This window comes from Aegilops tauschii, chromosome 4 (assembly GCF_002575655.3).
Source record: "Aegilops tauschii subsp. strangulata cultivar AL8/78 chromosome 4, Aet v6.0, whole genome shotgun sequence".
NCBI classification, from domain to species: Eukaryota; Viridiplantae; Streptophyta; class Magnoliopsida; order Poales; family Poaceae; genus Aegilops; species Aegilops tauschii.
The window spans coordinates 62,927,058-62,944,895 of NC_053038.3; the positions used below are offsets into that span (position 1 = coordinate 62,927,058).

The window sequence follows — 17,838 nt, forward strand, 5'->3', positions numbered from 1 at the left end:
GGATAGGAGGGAACGGCTCCTGCGAGAAAGGGAAGAGAGGTCTAGGCTTGCAGGCATTGGAGCTGGTATATATGACAGGAGGCCTTCAGGCAGTCCCATGACCAAGCAGCAGGCAGATGCTCTTTTATGTTTAGGTAGAGAGATGCTTCTGGTTTCGAAGGCAATGATGGGATCAGTCTTAGTGTTGTGTGTCATGTTTGGTATCTCTCTTCTGAAGAAATGATGTCAACTCAGGCCTGGTCAGGATGTAATGTAGTTGTTAGAGTACTCTAGTTGTTATGTAGGTTGCAAAACTCTTTTGGTCAGTTTGTAATGCTTGGTAAGGATGTAAACCTCTTTTGGGGATGATGTAGTGGCTTTGAAAGGAAGCTGGTAATGATATGTGACATGTTAAGTTAAATGTTAACTTTTCTCTTAACTGATGGATGTTCATTTGATAGTTAACTGATGCCTGTTAGTTAACATTCAATATTGCTGGCTAAAGTGTGGCTGTTGTGCTTGATGATGACCATGCACAGGTGACCAAGAACGAGTACTCATCAGCAAATAAGAAGTTGCTAAAACTAGTGTTGTTCTCAGCTTGTGGTGACCAGCAAATACAAGATGTGTATTTGCCAACAACTTGTGGCTGAAAGCTGAGAAGAACACCATGCACAAGCAGAAGGAAACTTAATATTTCAAACTTTTAGTAGCAAACAAACTCATTGCAAAATATTTTGATACTAGTTTAAAGAAGCTCATTGCACAATGGCTCTAGTCATTGAAGGGTAATTCATGATCAACAATTGATCCAAACTCACAAACTGACATCAGTATGGATCAAATGTTACATCCTGAGTGACCAAAAGACAACATTGCAAGTTTGACATTCTTACATAAAGATAGAAGAGTACTCAACATAGAACTACATCCCGAGTCACACAAAAGACACCATATAATTCTAACACAGCCCAGCCCAGCCCAGCATTGGTATGTTCACCTAAAAACATCAAACATAGATGTTCTCTTGGCTTTGTTAGACAGCACTTGGTCTTCCTGAACCTTTCTCTTACCAGCAACAACAACTTTTCTTCTCATCTCCTCCTTCTTTGCAACTTCTCTTTCTGCAGCAGCAGCTAGTCTTTCTGCTTCTCTCTCTGCAGCAGCAGCTTGTCTATCAGCCTCTTTCTGTGCAGTAGCAGCCTGCCTCTCTGCAAGTTTCTTTGCAGCTGCTGCTTCTCTCTCAGCCTTCTTTTTAGCTTCCTGTTTTGCTTTGTTCTCAGCTGAAAAGGCCTTCATTGTCTCTGCAATTATCTTCTTTGTCTCTTGTGCTGCCTTCTTATTTAGTTCAGCTTCTTCTCTCCTCCTCCCCTTTCTTGAGCTGCTGCCTGCCTCTTCCTTGCTGCAACTGTTGCCTTCTTCTTAGCTTGCTCATGCCTTTTCCTGGCAATATCTTCTGCTTTCTTCTGTTGTTCTTCTCTCCTTGCTGCAAGCAGAGCTTGTTTTTTGTCCTCCACTTCTTTGTCCCTCTGCTTCTTCAATGCTAGCAACTTCTTAGCTAACTCTCGTTGCTGAATGGTGGTTGTGCTAGAGCTTGGCTATGATTGGTTCATCAAAACCTGTACAGCTGAGATGAATGTGGACTCTGGAACAGGCCTTGCTTGAGTCACTCTTTGAACTGGCCTCTGCATGAAGTTAAAACAAACAACATAAGACAGTAGTGAAGGAATGAATGCAATATCAATGAATGCCACTGGACACTAGTGAGCCTTACCTGCTGCATCAAGAGATCCACCATAAGATCTTCAATGACTGCATTGTTTTCTGTAGAGTTCTCCTCCTGTCAATACAAAAGTAAGCTATCCAAGTTAGCTACTTTTGAATGCATGCATTTGATGTTAACCTATAAGAGTAACCATGAAATAAAAGTAAGACCTGTGCATTTGCTTGTTGACTTGGATTGGCTTCTTGATTTGGATTTGCTTCTTGAGTTGGATTTGCTTCTTGAGTTGGATTTGCTTCTTGATTTGGATTAGGTTCTTGGTTTGGATTTGCTCCCTGGGTTACTCCTTCTGATCTCATTGCCATAGTCCCATAACAATTTGTATTGCCCTTTCTCATCACCATGTATGATCTTCATAGCCAGCCTCCTAGCCCTCTGCAATTTGGTCCTTGTTGGGGTCATGTGCCACTCCTTCTGCACAACCCTAGAGAAGTTTCTCAAATTCATATCCTGGTCAGCTCTGAAGCTCTCCAAATACTTTTGGGCAATGAATGGAGCAGTGAAAGCCTTGATCTTCCACTTCTTTGTGCAGGTGTGTTCACTTACATACTTCTTGACCATAAAGCACTTGGTTCTACTGTCATAAGAGGCCCACATATACCAAGTACAGTCATCGTCACATTTGGCCTTCAATCTTTTTTATCATTCACATGCAACTTAACATCAACTCTATTCTTGCAGCAATACTCTTTTATGGCTGTCCTCAGTAGCTCAACTGTTTGGAAAACTTGGCCAACATGAAATTTAGGACAATGTAGGTCCTCTTCCCTAAATGCCTTGAACTTCATGCACAATTCTTCATCATCTTGATCTGGTGGCCATAGATCATCACCTTCAGACTCATACAGTTCATCCTCTTGCTTCTCTTTGCCTTTGTCTCCAGGTTTATCTTTTCCTTTATCTGAATCCTTTTCTTTTACACTATCTTTAACTGACTGTTTCCCTCTCACTTGTTTGTCTTCAGGTTCATCCATGTAAACATTATCTGCATATAGATCATCATCACCATCATTCATGTCATAATCACTATCTACTATGGCACCAGGATCAAAATCTGAATCACTGTCATCATCTGTATCTTCTTCTTCTTCTTCTGCCATTGCATATGAAGAATTGCACTGCCTTCTTGTTTTGGTGGTCACAATTTCCCCCTCTGCTTCTTCTGCCTCATGTTGAGGTTGTTCTGCTTCATGTTGTGGTTGTTCCATCTCAGGTTGTGCTTCTTCTGCCTGAGGTTCTGGTCTATCTGCCTCAGGTTCTGCTGGTTGAATGACAACAAACTCTGCATCTTCCATATTTGCATCTTCATCATTGACAACAGAGCAGTTCCTCTTTGCAAACACATAGTTGCTAACATCATCTGTTGAACTGTCTGGGTAGACCACCTGTATAGGAATAGGATGCTCTGCTTCAACATTTGTTTCTTCAACAGTCTCTGGCTCATTGTTACATGCTTTTCTAGGACTGAATACTGGAGGCAGGTGAGCTATTGGGAAATTCACCACATCATCCTCAGAACGGTTGGAATCCAAGATGTTATCATGGTCCAAATAAAGACTGAAAGAGGTATGACCAAGAGACAAAAATGTCAGCATCTGATCAGTGTCTGCATCTCCTCTGATTTCTCTCAATCCATTTTGCGTGATTGACAGTATAGGAATCAAGTAGTACACCTTCAATCTGCCTGCCATTTCCCACCCAATCTCTTCCACTATGTTCTCAACCATAAGTGGAGACCATGTCACTTCATCAAGATCATCATACCACACAACATGAGCATTCACATAAGAACGGTTGCTACCACGCCCAAGGAAATATCCTCCATGGTTAATCTGAACTAATTTTTTTTGCTCCGTGCGCCTTGCAAAAATAAAACATTTACACAAGTATCAGAAACATCGACAAGGCACCACCTTTACACCCTTAAACCCATTCTCGAAACCCCCAAATCAGAACCCTAAACCCTAGCGGAATCATAGTCCAGTGCGGCCGGTCCTATGTAACTAACCCAAAATTGACGATGTCCAAGCCCTACCCTGATCCAAGTAGGTACAAATTCGTCACAATCAAGAACAAACCTAAAACCCTACTCTGAACCCCCAAATCACGCGCAAAACCCTAGCCTACCGAATATGGACTCCAATGCGAGGAACCCTAAAACTAACTGAAGATTTCTTATGCCCAAACGAGATATTGGAGATTAACAACCCAAAAATCCAAGACGAAAGGGGAAAATTTGGGACTTACTGTACTTTGGGGGCGGCGCGCCGTCAGGGCGACGAACTGGTGCCATCGCCGCCACGCCTATGCGCACCCCCGACGAACAGGGGTTGACGAACCGCGCGTCTCCACCCTCGCCGGCGCGTCCGACGCCGATGAGCCAGTGCGCTGCGACGATCGCCTCCCTCTCCCCTGCACGGCTCCCTCTGCTTTAGTGGTAACGAAGACGAACAAGCAAGGGGATTTGATCCATTTCCAATGACACGGGGTTTTTGTGCAAAATGGACGCGCGGACGGCCGCTCCCTACCACCCGGCGCGGTCGACTAGTCAACACGTGGTCAACAGGCGGTGTACGAGCTCAATACGTGCTACCGTGACCGTATAATCACGTCTTGTCGTATATAGTGATCGTATTGTATCCCTAAGTACTGTGACCAAAGTGAGCAGGCGACGCAAAAGGAGTGACTTCCGATGCATTTCACTCATCATTTTACGTATCCGTGATCGAGAGATTGGGTAGTCATCAGTGACATGCTAAGGAAGCCGCCGCGTTCATCTCATACCCCACGAAATCACCCCATGAGTCACAGTGGACGCCAGCAACAATCTCGTCGACCTCACGCGTCCTGATGTTGAACGCGAAGGTCCCATGGCGACCGCTGCCTTCTCCGAGCGTGAAAAGAACGACGCCACTCCTCTCGCAGAACCACCGCAGGTTGACGGCAAGGTACGATCTCAGCTTGAACTCTGCCTGGGGCGGCATGAAGAAGCCGGGCCTGAACTCCCACTCGCCGCAGTCGCCCATGTTGGGATCGAACAAGTAAACCGTCATACAGAGTTCGTCGACGCAAACTCTGGACGTGATGCAGCAAAGCCTCTCGTCGGCGGTCACGCCTAGCAATCGGGTGCTCTGCTCCATGTATGCCGGCAGGGTGGCCTGCGGCATGGGCACCTCCCCGGCTCCGGCGTGTCGATCCGCACTGCCAGCGCCGTGCGCTGCAGCGGCCAGTAGGCCACGCCGTGGAGCACTATGGCCTGGCCAAGCTCGCGCGCCTCCTTGCTCTTGATCTTGCGGCCTGACCTCCTGGCCTCCGCGCTCCACCGGCCAAGGTCCGAGGAGTAGACGCGCAGCGCGTTGAACCCGCGGCGGTTGTAGACGATGAGCAGGCGGAAGAAGGTGGCGGGCAGCGGCGACGGGCCTTGGCCGCCGTCGTGGTCGCCGGCAAACAGTGCACACGCGTACGTCCCGGGCATGTCGTCGCCGCACAGGGGCGGAAGCAGGGCCATGTGGCCCGACATCGGGTTGCAGACGCATAGCTCGAGGCCGGCGGCGCGGCCCTCGTGCCGGAGCTCCAGGACGAGGCGGCCGTTGCGGGACGCCACCGTGCGGGAGTGCTCGAAAAAACGGCGGCCCACAACGTGCTGGAAGGCATCGGGCAGCACGCAGAGCGAGGCGCTCGGGAGTCCGAGGAGCCGAGCGCCGGAGCGGGTCGGGACGAAGCGAGGCCCCGGCTGCGAGACGGTCGCGCGCTTGCGTGCGGTGACGCTGACGCGACCGGCGGCGCCGTCCTCGCGGTGGAAGAAACCGAGGAAGAGGCGGCGGAGCGGCGGCACGGACAGGGCGCGGCACCGGGAGAGCACGGCGGCCTCCTCGGCGACCACGCGGCCCCAGCGCCGGCACGTGCTCGCGCACCGGACGACGTCGGCCGAGCCCGAGCACCGCGCGAAGACGGCCGAGAGGGCGTCGTCCGTGAGAAGCGTCCCGCTGTCGTGGTCGCTCAGATCGTCGCCTCCAGCGTCTCCCTGGCGCCGCCGCGAGAGCCAGCCTACCCTGTACGGCGCCAGCCGGTGGACGCCGCCACGCGCTCGGCGGCGCTGCGGCGGCATGGAGACTGCGGGCGCTGCGGCGGCATGGAGACTGCGGGCGCTGGATCGGATGGAGGGATGGATCCATCTGCCGAATGCCGATCCGGTCTGCGGTATATATAGGGACAAGGGCGCAAGGCTACACCTACGGACAATTTCTACCGAGGTGTAGTTACGGGATGAGCTGTCAACATGTGAAAGAAAATCAAAGGAAAAGGGGAGCCACAGGGAATCAGGTGCCAGATGATTTATGGGGAAATGAGTCCATAGGAAAATTCCGTAGCAGCCATCCGTAAGTCTAGCATTTTTGCTATAGCCCGGACAAGGCTACAGCTATGGATAATTTCCACGGGAGTCTAGTTACGGGATGAGCTGTCAACATGTGAAAGGAATCAAAGGAAGAGGGGGGTCATAACAGGGAATCAAGGGTTAGATGATTTATGGGAAAATGAGTCCGTAGGCAAATTCCGTAGCAGCCATCCGTAAGTCTAGCATTTTTGCTATAGCCCGGACAAGGCTACACCTACGGACAATTTCCATGGGAGTCTAGTTACGGGATGAGTTGTCAACATGTGAAAGGAAATCAAAGGGAGAGGGGGAGGGGGGCACAACAGGAAATCAGGGGCTAGATGATTTATGAGGAAATGAGTCCGTAGGCAAGTTCCGTAGCAGTCATCCGTAAGTCTAGCATTTTTGCTATAGCCCGGACAAGGCTACACCTACGGACAATTTCCACGGGAGTCTAGTTACGGGATGAGCTGTCAACATGTGAAAGGAAATCAAAGGGAGAGGGGGGCCACAACAGGGAATCAGGGACCACGACCATGACCTCCAGTCGGTTTCCGAGCGCGAGTAGATGCCAAATACGCGTAAGTTACCGCCATATATTTTCCTCATTCAGAATCCAAGTGTGGCTTGTCTCATTGAGGACAAGTATCTTTTACTAACATCAACTGTGTTTATATCAACACAAAGCAGTCTGAACCAAGTTTGTGTTTCTTGGTAAACTGCCCCATGTACCCCAAGAAGGGGAACCGTATCCCGTTCCACCCGGATTCGGATGATGCACTGTCGGAACTGAGCAACGCAAGCCACCACTGGAGAGAACTATCCAGAAACATGACGTCACATGCATCACTCAGCTCTTCCATGCCAACTCAAAACCCAAGCTATCAAGTCCCGCCACTTGCGGCACCATAAATTGAACACTCGAACGCCACAGACGGCGCCTTCTAGAAGGTCACGACGCACATGGCGCCACCACCGCTTTATTCGAGACGAATACGGGTTTTCACCCAGGAGTGAGGTTGGGTTAGAGGGGAGGGACCTTGGCGGCGCCTCCAAGAGGAAAGCTGTGACCATGGCCGTCGCCACATATGGGCGGATGGACCAACCAGGGTTTCCCCATGTCCCTAGGCACCTTCACCAGCACCCGTAAGAACCAGGATCGGCGGTCGAAACCGCAAGCCGTTGAGGATGGTGGGAGTGATGAAGCAGAGGGGAGGAGCTTGTACCTCTAGTCTCTATCTGGCGCAAGGGGGAGCTCCGCACCCGGACCAACTCATGCTGGTAACTCACCACCCACGCGTTTGAGCCTCCGACCAGCAACCTCCGGCGAGCGTTGCCTGCCGAAAGACGTCACAGCCACAGGATCCGCATTCCTTCGTGAGGGGCCGGAGCTACGAGCTCCTCGCCGCCATCGTCACCAGTGCCAGCACTGGATTGCCCGATGATCGACTGGGGTGGCGGGATGGAAACCCTAGTCGCCAACAACTCACCCAATCGAGCGAACCAAGGGCCTCGGTTCCACTAACCAACAAACTTAGAGTGGACCGCATTACACTAAAGTAAATAATTTTGAAACCACGTTGTATGTGGGGTTTGATGTAATAGTTATTAGCCCGCTGGCGGCCTTTCATATAGAGCAATGTCTCGTACGACATCCACTGTACGATCGAGCCCGCCCCGAGTTATACGACTATGAATGTCGAGCCAGGATCCCTATCATGTTTTTTTTTTTGCATGGTCTCTATCATGTACTAGTACAGTATTTTGCTAGCGACATATAGTGTGTGTGTACAAAAGAAATGGAGAATTGTAGGTAAGAAAAAAATACCGTAATAACATAGATTGTATGTATTTGTACAATTTTTTTTGGAGAAGTGTAGGTAAGGAAAAAATATCAGAAATAATAACATAAAAATAATCACGCTCGGTGGGACTCGAACCCACAATCCTTTGATTAGAAGTCAAATGCCTTATCCATTAGGCCACGAGCGCCTTGTTTGGCCTAGGTTAATAGATCTCTTTTTGAGGAGTAGTTGATCATGTATTAAAGATACTTAATCATGGCTGTTCTTTCAAATTTGAAGGTATGGTCTTTTCTTATACCCAAATGATTCTTCAAAACTGTACAACGTTATTTTGCATTTCGGCCTGTGCCCCGAATTACTAAGACGTTGCTAAGAGGAACATGATGAGCATCTAAAAAAAAACATGATGAGGAAGAGCTAACACACCCGAGATCACTAGTTAGAGGGTACTTGTCACAAAGGTCACTCATGCCTTCTTTTTGTGGTGACAAGTGGCTCACTGTTTTGTGACATTAGTCGCAATCTAAGAGTTTTGTGCTTTTTTCCGTTCACGGTTTTTCCGAAATGGTTTATCCCTTGAACCATGCGTCCAAATCACGAACCTTTTTCACTATTTCGTTTCTTGCATCGAGATGTTCGAAACTAGATTACATGTTGATAGGTTTGGGCGATTTTTTTCTAAAAAAACAAAGAAAATAGGAAAATTAAAAAACGAAAACAAAATGGAAACAAAAAATAAAACAAAACCCCAGAAAAACTAGGAACTAAAAAAATAACTGGAAACCAGAAGCACAATGGGCTTTTTCACTTGTTTTTGGAAGCACAATTGTACTTTTTCACTTTAAAAAAAAGAACTATGTTTTTATTTTTTAGAAAGCATAATTGTGATTTCACTTAAAAAGGACAATTGTGTTTTTTACTTTTTAGGAAGCACAATTGTGCTTCACCTCGAAGGACAATTATGCTTTTCATTTTTTGAGAAGCACAATTATGTTTTTACTTTTCAAAAAGCACATATGTGCTTCATTTGGAAGCACAACTGTGCTTTTCTATGAAGCACAACTATGTTATTCACTTTCAGGAAGCACAACGAAAAGCATAGTTGTGCTTCACCGTGAAGCACAACTGTGCTTTTTCACATGATGTGCTTTATGCGATCTGGTCCTATAGCGAGGCGTGCTAATGTAGCGCGACAATCCTGTAGTAGCTCTGGAACTATAGTCTTTTCTACAAAAACAAAAATAAATATGGGATATTAATTTAGAGCATTTTAAAAAAGAGAAGGATTCTTTGAAAAATATTTAAAAAAATCTAAACAATTTTGAAATTGTGATTTTTTCAAAACACAAACATTTTTTTGAGAAAGCAAGCATTTTTAAAATGTGAGAAATATTTGAAAATGCGAACATTTATCCCAAACATTGTTTTGAAGGCGTGAGCATTTTTTTAAGGATAACATTTTTGGAAAACACAAAACAATTATACACCATGATGCTTTTTGAAATTGTGAATAATTTTTGAAAACATGAACATTTTTTGAAATCTAGAACAATTTCTGAAAACGTGGACTTTTTTTTAACTGTGAATCTTTTTTGAAAACTTGGACATTTTTTAAATCCTGATTTTAGGAACTCCCGTGCATTTGAAGAGTAAAGTGGTGCGGGTGCGGTTACAGGGGAATGGACAGAGTGGGAGAAAAGTCGTTCGAGAGAGGGGATTTCAGTGGGCCGAGGTTGTCGAAGTCCTATGTGGCGGAGGTCCGGACACCCACAAGCCTCTCCCAGGTTCTAGTTGGTACGCAAGAATTCAGACGCGCGGCCTTGTCGTTGGACATATGCAATACCGGGTTGAATGGCGCGGCGTTGGAGATGCCTTTAGTCCAACCGGGAGTTTGGGCCCCTGATTCATTCCTCTAGAGCAAACCTCTAGAGAAAAACAGGGCCACCACATTACCATCATATGCTACATCCCTCCAGCAATAAGTGATTAGTTATCTGACGATAATCACCCGACAAGGAACAACTAATTCCACCCTGGACAAGAAATTTAACATCCGTAGTTCAGAAAACTATGTAACCGTGCGATGTTCAGCTGCAAGCTAGCTTATCCTCTTTTCACAATATACTTAGCAGAAATACTATTAGCATCCTGTCAAGGGAGTTTTCCTTTTAATCCATTCCACACCGATGCTTGTGGAACAGCTTTCACAACGAACCCTCCATCACCTTTCGCCTTCATTGCTAATCCCGCCACCACCATCGACGCGCATGCAGATCCATGTCCCCTCCCACGCACCCGCGGGATGAAATATTGACAAGCTAATGCGATCGGCCATCAGAGAAGGAAATCAGTTGCCTTTCGTCATCCTTGATACCATGGCACAGACCACGCTGAAATCTTCGAACCCACAGAGCCAAAATGCTGCCTCCCATCCCACACATACTGTCTCAACTATCATATGTCCCGCCCCAACATGTGAGATCTTGTAGATGTGTGATCCGTGTCATGCATGACACCAAAAGCATCCATGTTAGCCTCCTCTTGTAGCTCTCTCCTCTCCCCTTTCACCCTCATGAACGCCATGTTGGGCCATTCCGAGCTGCTTCCAGCTGGAGCCCAAAGTCCTTCCCCTCCAAATCCTCTCTATTTATCACCACAATTTCTCTCCACTCTCCTCCAAGCTTCCTTCCTCCTGTGCTCCGTCGGTCCCTCGCTCTCCTGTGGCTGCGGGTCATCAACTCCAGCGACGGCCGGATCGAGCTCGATCCATGACCGCAACGCGCCTTCGCTTCATCACCACATAGGTAAAAATATCTTGCTGGTTTCAGTGCATTTATAATTGGGAACATTCCTTACAAGGATCAGGTACACATCTTACTATACATATACATCAATGGTTAAGAAGGACGTGGAGTAATTGAGCGCGAGCTCAAATGAGCTCGTTATCCACGTCGTTGGTTAGCCCCTCTGGATGTGTGCCATTAATTTATCCTAGCACTGGTGGTCATCCAAAAATCGGGTACTGTTCCGAAATACGTCCCCGGCAGCGGTGTCCAGTGGGCCAGATTTAACGCTGGGAGGACGGCAGTTTGCCGCCTGGGAGGTGTTTCATGGATCAGAATCAGAGCCGCCGTCTGATCCGTGGATCAGGAAATTCGCTTTACCGTCTCACCGCACAAGTCGAGTTGAATCCAGAGTCCAGCCGTCTTCTCTTGCAAAGTGGCTGGCGATTTGAAGGCGATGACTGGGAGATAAAGGTCAGGAGCGGCAGCGGCGATCCAACATGGAGTTCTTGATGCAGCCGATCTTCAGGTACGTCGATCCTTTCTTCGCCGCGCGAGGTTGTCTGCATTTTTCGGGCGTTTGGGTCAGCTTGTTGACAGCGATTTGTTTTTACCCTTGGTTTAGATCTGCTGTGCTTGAGGAGATAGAAGAGAGCCTGGTGCCTGCCCCTCTGGTTGCCGATGGCGAAGTGGTGGCGGAGCATGCGGTGCGGCAGCATCACAGGGCGGCGGACAGCGGCAAAGCACAGATCAGGGGCGGAGGCCGCAGCGGGCAGAAGGGATAGCTCCCCTCCGACGCCCGAGCTCTCAACGGGGAAGACGAATCCCCAGGCGCCCGGATGGAATAAGAGGGCAGTGGAAAAGCTTCCGTATGTCAACAGAGATGCAAAGATTTTAGTAAAGAAAAATGGACATAAGTAAAGAAATCAGGCAGCTATATCTTTCTAGATTCAGAGTATTTAGTACAATGCATTTAGCTGAACCCTCCTGATATGAGAGATGCAAAGAAATTAGTGGAGAAAAATTGGTAGCACTAATGAAATCAGGCAGCTGTAATTTACCGGGTTCAGCGGGTTAACTCCATTGCATTCACGTAGTTGAAATTCAGATAAGAAAGAACTTCCTTATGTCATCAGATAAGGAAAGATTTCAGTAAAACAAAGTAGTTTGTGCACCGCATTCAGTTGTAACTCATTGATATGCGAGATGCAAAGACTTTAGTAAAGAAAAATTGAGTGCGGTAAAGAAATCAGGCAGCTGCAGTTTGCTGAGTTCAGAGGAGTAAGTACACTGCATTCTGATTATTGACAGTCAGATAATGAAAAGCTTAACTATGTGATCACACATGGAAATTATTTTATTAAATAAAAATTGGTAACACTAAATCAGGCAGCTAGAGATGTATGGGTTCAGAGTAGTTAGCAAACTGTATTAAAATGAAACCATTTGATATGAGAGATGCAAAGATTTTATTATAGAAAATTGGATTGCAGAAAAGAAATCAGTCAGCTATAGCTTTGTGGATTCAGAGCAGTTGGTACAATGCATTTGGATAAATCATGCCTACTGCCTGGTGTTTGCAGGCTGAGGCTTGGTGCAGGACACCATGCCCAAATCGAATCAGTGCGTTCGACAAGGCTGTCAGATGTTTTGCAGAGAAACCGGCTGAAAATGTGATCACACCTGTTCTCGGCATTACATTCGACTCCTTGGGCGAGGCTTCTGGTGATGCTCTCACTGATTTGTTGTTAGTAAATCAGATACAGTGGAGTAGAATTTTTATCTGAGAAGCTCATGAAAAGCGTGCACATAATGAAGAGATGCTTGGTTTCATTAGGGCTAAAAAATACCAGCTAAGCATATAGTGAAGACATGGACGAGGGATGCTCACGACATTCTGCCACCTCATCTGATACAATACCAGAAGGGCAGCATGCAGAACAACCCTTTTTCGTCCAGAAACTTCACGATGTACATGCACGCAATGGAACTAGTCAGGCTGGGCGACACTAGTTTTGAAGCCTACAATCGATTGATGGAGTTGTTCAAGTCGAATTTGACAGTGATGTTACCCTATACAGAAGTTAGGGATGGTCTTGGCCTCGAGGATAGACTGGCAGACAGGGGGGCTGTGGTGAATCAGACCCCCATGGAGCTGGTTTCGGCGGAACAAAACTTGAACGTCAAAGCAGCTACTGCTGTTTTAGCTGACAATGATTCGGTTTCGAGGACAAGCAACAGGTTGGAAGGACTGCTGGCTCCAGCGAAAAAGAAAGATATGGGATGGCCAACGACAAGTACGGAGAAGGCTCCATATGAAGGTCTAAGCAAGAGGACTAGGTTTTGCACGATATGCTGAAAACAAGGGCATTAGCAAACTACATGCCCTGATGTGGTGATGTCCCTAAGCAACCTCGGAAGCCTGCCAAATGTAAGAACTGTGGCTTGCAAGTAGAATGCAGTTTGACGGGCACCAGCAAAATAATTGTAATAAAGCAATGGAACTAAGGCTGGCAAGTAGAATGCAGTTTGGGAATGCACTGGGTAGGAGCTGATGGGCTCATGATGTCTTTTCAGTTATCTTATTTGCTATTGAGGCATATGCCTGTAGGTGACATGTTTTAGCTTCGGCGTAATCTAGACCATGGTTAATTTTTAGGTGTTGACATGCTTTTCGCAACTCTGCATTTTGGCCAGTGGCTAGGTAATGTAATAAGTCGAACTGTGTTCCAGCTTGGCATGTCTGCTTTAGTTTCAAATGTTGGCTTGTCCCCAGGTTTTCATGAATTTGTGTGCATGCTTTTGAAGGTAAAACCCTTAGCCTTGGATTTTAAGAAATTGACTAAGACTGCGGGAGGACAACTACTGCTGCTGAATTTCGGAATGTGTAGGTTTAATATTGCAGACTAGTGCTGCTGAATTTTAGGAAACTAGTGCTGCTGAATTTTCGAAATGTCTACGGTTAATATTCAGCTTATTGCAACCTGTAGGGCCCCTTGGATTTTATGAACTTGATGCTTATTATGAACAGAAGTTCGAAGTAATTGACCATATAAATTAGTGCTGCTGATTTTGGAAATGTCTAAACTCACTAAGACAAAACTAGTTCGAAGGCATGGGTTTTCCACTTTTCCTGAATGTATGTAGCGGCTAGACAGCAGCGAGTGTGTTTCATCTAAACTTAGGCCCTGTAGCACTATGCAAAATACATAAAGTTGTGACCCATCACCATAGCCAGAGATCAAGTGTTTGTAAAGAAATTATTTGTTCAAATTATGATTAGGCACTAGTGATAGTTACGTTTTGTGTGAAGAATATCCGGTGAGCTTTTCAGGAGTCATTTGCCCAAAAAATAGGTTTAATTGTAATGTTTTTCGAGTATGTTTTGAAATTTCCATGATTGTGCAGAAGTATGATGAAAGAAATGTGTTAAGTATATGTGTTCCACTACAAACGAACAGTCTCGGCCATGATGTGTAATCAGTTTGCTGATTTGTCATGCAGGACTAGGGTTGGATTAGCTGGCAGGACGAGGATGAAGTTGGTTCCGGCCAAGAGCAGCATGGAGGCGCGGCACAGGGGAGGCTCGGCTGCTGCACCTGTGGCTGCATGCGCACATGTGGTGGCTGAATCTCCGCCTGGCTGCCGTGGTCGAAGTTGTGGTCTCGCATGTATCTCTGCTCAAGGGGAGCCGACGGCTGCATCAGCCCTGCGTGAGTCAGCTCCGGCAGGTACGTGTCCGTGGATCTAATGAACCCGCATAGCTCAGCCTGCATGGATTCTAATTTCAGACACGGAGTGGAGATCCAAGCTCCAAAAGATTGTTCTTCGTGGCAAATGGGCGCTTACATCTTTCCTGACGCATTTGTAGAAGCGAGCTCCGGCGCGCGAGGCGAAGGTGACCACCTTGTCGAGATAGTCAGGGCAAGAGATCGGTGGCGGCACTTCCTGAGGCTGCGAGGAAGAAAAGTGAATCTTCCAGAGCATGGGTGTGTGCGGTGGATGCAGTGCATGTATATTAAAAAAATGTTCGCTGGAAGCCACCGTTGGGTGTGTAACAGTTGAGCCGTGGACCACAACGCTAGTGTCCATCTGAGCCGGCTAGTGCTGGTTGATGGACGTCCCAATAAATGCGGTTGGTGAGTGGGCCCTAGTCTGTGAAAAAGCATCCCATACTACTCACAATACGCAGTAAAATACATCTTCTCATGCGAATCTTAGCGCCAGACAACGGCTGGGATAACAGGTCCATCTGAGCTCGAGCTCAGAATAGGACTTTCGGGTTAAGAACTTGATCTGTATATGCGCGCTATAGTCGTGCGATCTGCCAAGTGTTAGCACAGGCATTTCTCACTTGCCGGTCATGTACTGAATTTGCCAGTCTTTCTTTTAGCCAAGATATTATAGTACTGTAGCTTCTACAGAAGTTGAGAGGGGGCATGACCATTACCTGGATCTAACTCTCCCATGGTTCATTAGTTCAGGAAAAGAGGTGAAGAACAGCTATGAAGGGGAGCAGGCTGATTACTCTTCTGCTTATCGGGTATCTCGCAGTAGTTGGACAATGTAAGCATCTTTCCTCAGGCCAAATTCTGTGTTGGCAACAAAATTTTGAGAGGATATGTGGTTAGGGGACGAGCCTCTAGCACTACAATACCCCATCTTATATAATATTATACAACGTAAGGAAGATTACGTGGCCAATATTTTATAAGAGGTGCCCTTAAATATACAGTTTAGGAGTTCTTTAGTCGGGGAATGTTGGAATTCCTGGCTACACTTGATTAGGCGGTTAATGGAAGTTCAACTATCCGATCAGATGTGGAAAACAGCCCAGAACCCGAACCTGATTGATTTTCTCTTTTCCGAACCTGGTGGAGGGCACTAAAAACCTGGTCTGTAACCTTACATTTGTAGCACTTTTTCACTCCTCCTTAATATATCGGCAGTACAGTCTGTCAGTTCCTCAAAAAAAAAACTATCCGATCAACCTGATTCCTTTCAACTAGAAACTAACCAGAAACGGTGTGTTTACGGTAAAATCTTTGTATATGGATCTCATTAATTCTGGCCCAATCCCAAGATCCCTACATATTTGGAAAGTGAAGGTTCCCTTGCGTATTAAATTTTTTATGTGGTTTGACCACAAGCAAGTGATCCTCACCAAGAATAATTTGATAAAGCGACGGTGGGTTGGTAGTTCGCGGTGTTTTTGTGTTCATGATGAAACAATACAACACTTATTCATAAAATGTCCCCTCGCGAGATTACTTTGGCGAACGATACATATAGCCTTTAACATTAATCCACCAACTAGCATTGAAGGTTTATTTGGGACCTGGCTAGCTGGAATCGATCTACTTACTGCGTCTCGTATTCGGATTGGAATATGTGCGCTTCTTTGGGCTATATGGAACTGCAGAAATGATATGATCTTTAACAGACAACATTCTCTAACATTCTTGCAGGTCATCTTCAGAGCTACTGCTTGGATCGGTATGTGGTCCTTACTCACTCATATGGAGTCCAGGGAGCCTTTGGTTACTGGGTGCATCCAATGGGAGATGGTAGCACGGGATATATTCAACCGGTTTGGGTGGCGGTCTCTTAATAGAATAGGTGTTTAGTGTTCTATTCTTTTGTCCATGCCGGTTGTGGCTTTGAGTGCTCTTTTTTATTTTCGCTCCTCTTGCGAGCTGTAATGGAGATAAGACCTTGTTTGTTTCAAACCTCATTTTTTAATAATATGTCCGCGTGCATCCCTCATATGCAGAGGCCGGGGGTAAGCCTCCTTTTCCAAAAAAAACTAAAATACATATACTGCATTCTTACTGTTCTGTTCATTGTCTGAAGAAAACAATTGCCACACTGTGCACTAAGGAACACTGCATCTATTGTGTATTTGATAGGCTACCAATATCATGATTCACCGTTACATGAAGGCAAAATCAACGTGAAAATGTGCATCCCAAGGAACTGCGACGATCCCAGTAGAGAAACCGATTCCAAAGGGTGCTACTACTGCTGTCTCACGTCCGGGCAAATTAAGCGCCTTGTTGGCGCAACCTTAAGGGATGCCAAGAAAATTGCCCAACATGCACTCCGAATTGCCCACCTGGCTTGGCGATTGAATTACAAGCATGCACATGAGTGCATGAATAATTGCGTTCATGTTCGTTATTGTAAGTTAGCTCGGTGATATTCAAACAAATAAATGTGTTGATGGACATGTATCTTTGCCTCTAGTTTGTGCGTCCAATCTGGTAAGATTGGTTTCAGCTAAATGTATGTTAGGGTTCATGATTAATAAAGTGAAACGAAGAATGGTCCCTCTTGGCCGTTCTTCATGTATGTCAGGGTTCTGATATGTACATGCTGTCGTGGGCATGACCGCGGAGGTACACTTCGCAGGCTTCCAGGATGCACGGACGCGGCAAGTGAAGTGCTCCTCGATGAACTTGTCAAAATGCTGGATGGAGATAGGATAATAGGAGGGGAGAGACCCATCAATATTATCCAGTACAAATATTGTTTCTTAGTGTTGAAAGGTAGGAGTACAACTGAAGTTAGTACAAAAGTGTACAAAGTTATGGTTGGTTAGGCATATTCATCTGAGATACACTAAAAAAATCTGGCATAGGTTCTACTCAGAACGCATAGCATTCTAACTTCTAGATACTAGCATTTAGATCTATAATTCTGTTATTGATAATAAAATTCAGTTAAGCCATATCAGTGTTATCAGAGCAAGTGTATGGGATATTCAAGTCATACGTTAAGCACACAATTTAAAGAGTTGGTGACTTGCCTTTGGTGGTTTGTGCAAAATGTACACCATGGACATGCAATAAGACAGCAAGAAAGCATTGTATGTGATGGAGTTCTTCTCTGGACCCATGTTCAATGATTGGATCAACAAATGGGGCCTTATGAAAACAAAACTGGTTAACAAGGTTTTTATCTGGAGTAATAATCAGGACAACACTCTCTTTGCTACCATTGATAGGATTTTTTTCTTCCACTAATTGGGATGCCCATTTCCCTCTTACCACCCTATGTGCTTTACCTAGAGTATGCAGTGACCACTCTCCCCTTCTTTTCGATACCGGAGAA

The 17,838-nt window shown here is 46.2% G+C and overlaps 1 long non-coding RNA gene and 1 other non-coding gene across 3 annotated transcripts; one reads left to right on the top strand and one right to left on the bottom strand.

The window, feature by feature from the left end:
- Positions 1–8,056: 8,056 nt before the first annotated feature.
- TRNAR-UCU (transfer RNA arginine (anticodon UCU)) lies at positions 8,057–8,129 on the bottom strand. The gene has a single exon. It is a non-coding gene; the product is annotated as a tRNA-Arg (tRNA).
- Positions 8,130–10,404: 2,275 nt separating this feature from the next.
- LOC120962752 (uncharacterized) lies at positions 10,405–16,491 on the top strand. 2 transcript variants are annotated; one of them, XR_006662194.2, is made up of 4 exons: positions 10,414–11,254; positions 11,351–13,269; positions 14,230–14,456; positions 14,597–16,491. It is a non-coding gene; the product is annotated as an uncharacterized lncRNA (long non-coding RNA). The 2 variants fall into 2 exon arrangements; XR_012181352.1 differs by having other exon boundaries at positions 10,405–11,254; positions 11,351–14,456.
- Positions 16,492–17,838: the final 1,347 nt, after the last annotated feature.